General features: G+C 29.6%; 1 long non-coding RNA gene across 1 annotated transcript in view; it reads left to right on the top strand.

Moving 5' to 3' along the window:
- The first annotated feature begins 1984 nt into the window (after positions 1–1984).
- Positions 1985–3473, top strand: part of LOC124885516 — a 2700-nt gene continuing 1211 nt past the window's right edge. Inside the window, exon 1 of the long non-coding RNA XR_007042626.1 lies at positions 1985–2166. This is a non-coding gene — a long non-coding RNA (uncharacterized LOC124885516). The remainder of the gene's footprint in view (positions 2167–3473) is intronic.

Raw genomic sequence — 3473 nt, 5'->3', positions numbered from 1 at the left:
ATATATATTGTAGTATATTTAATTTAAAGTATTACATATACATAGAATAGAGTGTATATATGTGAATATATCTTCTACAGACGTGTATATTTAACATATATATGTGTATATATTTTATAAATTAGTATATAACTATATCTATATATATTGTAATGTGTATATATTGTAGTATATTTTATTAGTAGTAGTATATATACATTGAATGGTGCATTTACACGTGTATATATCTTCTATAGATATGTATATTTAACATATACATGTATATATGTTTTATAAATTAGTATATAGCTATATATATATATATATATATTGTAATGTATATATATTGTAGTATATTTTATTAGTAGTAGTATATATACATTGAATGATGCGTATACATGTGAATATATCTTCTATAAACGTGTATATTTAACGTATACATGTGTATATGTTTTATAAATTAGTATATAACTATATCTATCTATATATATTGTAATGTATATATATTGTCGTATATTTTATTAGTAGTAGTATATATATATTGAATGGTGCATATACATGTGTATATATCTTCTATAGATGTGTATATTTAACGTATACATGTGAATATGCTTTATAAATTAGTATATAACTATATCTATATATATATTGTAATGTATAATATTGTAGTATATTTTATTAGTAGTAGTATATATACATTGGATGGTGCGTATACATGTGTATATATCTTCTATAGACATGTATATTTAACTTATACATGTGTATATGTTTTAAAAATTAGTATAGATGTGTATGTTTAACGTATACATGTGTATATGTTTTATAAATTAGTATATAACTATATATATATATATATATATATATATATTGTAATGTATATTTATTGTAGTATATTTTATTTAAACTTTAGAGTAGTACATATATATTGGATGATGCGTATATATGTGTAATGTGTATATACTTTTTAAATTCTAATATAGTATATACTATATATATAGCGTATATATATTGTTTAACGTATTTATAATGTATATAGGTGGATATATACAATGTATATTGAAAAAAAGTTTTTTGTTTTTATATTTTTGACAGGGTTTGACCGGATTTTTAACCGGGTTTGATCTGGTTGAGTTAAGTGGGTCGGGTTAGGGTTGTTTTCAATTTTTTTACTGTTGAGTCCGGCCCGGCCCACTTAGACCCCAACCCGGCCCCAGCCCGGCCCACAAATCGGTTAAATGACAAGGGCCGGTTCCGGGTTGGCCCGGGCCGGCCCACATGACAGCCCTTCTTTCCTCACTAGACGTGACTTTTGAAACAATTTTTATTCTCTATTTCTCCTATTTGGTATTAGGAAGCAAGACTATGTTATGAGTGGTTGTAATAACTTGATAATTTTTTGACATAACTTGATAACATTTAAAATCCAATATGGTGAACTGGTAATTTTAGTCATGAGTAGTAAAAAGATATAAGACAGTTATGTGAAAGTTAGAAAACAACTAGCGATCAAAATGCATTAGAAGTGCTCCATTAACAAAGAAAAATAACTACAATATAAGATTATATTAAAAGAATCAGAGTGAAACAATTCAAAATATAGAAACAATACTTAGGATTCATAAAAGAAAGAAAATCAATACAGAAACTACAACACAGAACCTTCTTCAAAAAGGTCTGAAGGGTAAGCTACATAAACAAACAATATACTGATCTCCAGCAACTGCAAATCGGGGAGAGAAAATATTCATATTTTCTTCTCTTTTAAGAAATTGTCTCGAAATCGTGCCTTACTTGAAAAACCGGGGGGGGGGGGGGGGGTCCTCCTTATGATGCTAGGCTTTCTACCCAAGGAAGAAATCACAACTAGGACAACCACGGATGGCCTACCTCAAGGAAGAAGTCACAACTAGGGTGGTCACCTGTATGTTAGGTAGCCTCATCACTAAACATAAGTAAGAGATAGCTTGCATTGAGAATATTCTCTTCTCTATGATTTTTGCTTCGTTTGTCCATGAAGTTGCATGTAAATAAACTTCTTTCACTTTATATTATGATTAAAAGTTTGAGATTCTAACCAGATTTTTGAAATTGGAGACTGAAGAATTCTCATTTCAGGAATGGACCAAATAATTGTTGTAACTCACAGATTAATAGTGATGACTGAGTCGAAAACCTTTCCTTCTGAAGGTCAGATTTAGCTTTTATAACGTAGTTTCTATAAATTCTCCATTGTTCGATCTTTTTTGTCGGTTTCACAGTGTTTCAAATTCTCTGATTCTCGAGTTCTTGACTAGGATAATTGTGCTTTTTCATAGAGGATATGGGACTAGTAGCAAGTGTGAGCGCAATTATTTCCTCAACTATCTTTTCAAGTTTTTCAATCATAAACTATTTAACATATTAAACAAAAAATCATGTTTGCTTTCTCTATCAGTTGCTACTAATTCAATTAAATTGGCAGTCGTATTTTCAATTCTTTTTGAATCCCTTTAGCTTATATAACTGGAGAGCGATCAGCCATGTAAATATCAAGTATGGTATAAAAAGTACATCCCTTGGCATTGACTAAACACTTATCTGTATCTTTTAATGTGTTCTCGGTGCGTTGATCTAACATTTTGAAATTTTTAATTGTACTAAAGCGAATCTAGACTTGATGTTATTTTGTTATTATTTTTGAATGTATAAGGAGATGGGTATCGTCAAATCTGATAAAAATCATGTATCTGCTGTTTCATTTTATCGATTACTTGGACTTATCGATTACTTGGACACAAGTCATCCAATGATTTCTATGATAGTTTTTGTTTCTTGAATGAATTTATTAACTGGCAGTTTTTGTTGCTTTCAATGCTAAGTCCAGTATTTCACAAAAAATGGGACGGAGACACTTGGTGTCTGTCCTAGCTTGAGACAAACCTGAATGATTGAAAGTTCTGAAGAATTTAAGGAACTTTCTGAAAGACTACAATCTACTGCTGTCAACCCCTTAAAAAATGACATGCTCAAATAGGGTAATAACATGAATTATTCTAACAGAACTCTAATTGATTGGTGGTCATGGAAGGTCAATTTGCCACCAAAGATTAGTGGTTTTTACTAGCTAGCACTAGAAAATTTATGTCTCAAGGGAGCAGTTTACTTAGGAGATGGATTTACAAATGACAATCTTCATGTGTTTGGCTTGGACAAGTCTGTGTTTGGCAGAATCGGTGGTATTTCACCAGCCATGGATATGTTATGTTTTGTAAAGTGTAATGAGAATTATTTAGGGGAAAGGATAGAAACGACACTTCAAATTAAACTATTTCCATGAAAATGGCCATGGAATTTAAATTTCACTTTCTATCCATTTCAATTTACTGGCTTGTTCTATACTTTTTCTACACACCTTCTATATAATTTCTATACAAATCTTACATATATAAATATTCTATACGAAAATTATACAGTTTTGATACACAATTTATACAATAATTGTACTTTTTTTTTTT

This window comes from Capsicum annuum, chromosome 7 (assembly GCF_002878395.1).
Source record: "Capsicum annuum cultivar UCD-10X-F1 chromosome 7, UCD10Xv1.1, whole genome shotgun sequence".
Lineage (NCBI taxonomy): Eukaryota > Viridiplantae > Streptophyta > Magnoliopsida > Solanales > Solanaceae > Capsicum > Capsicum annuum.
This window is presented reverse-complemented; position numbering and strand designations above follow the sequence as displayed.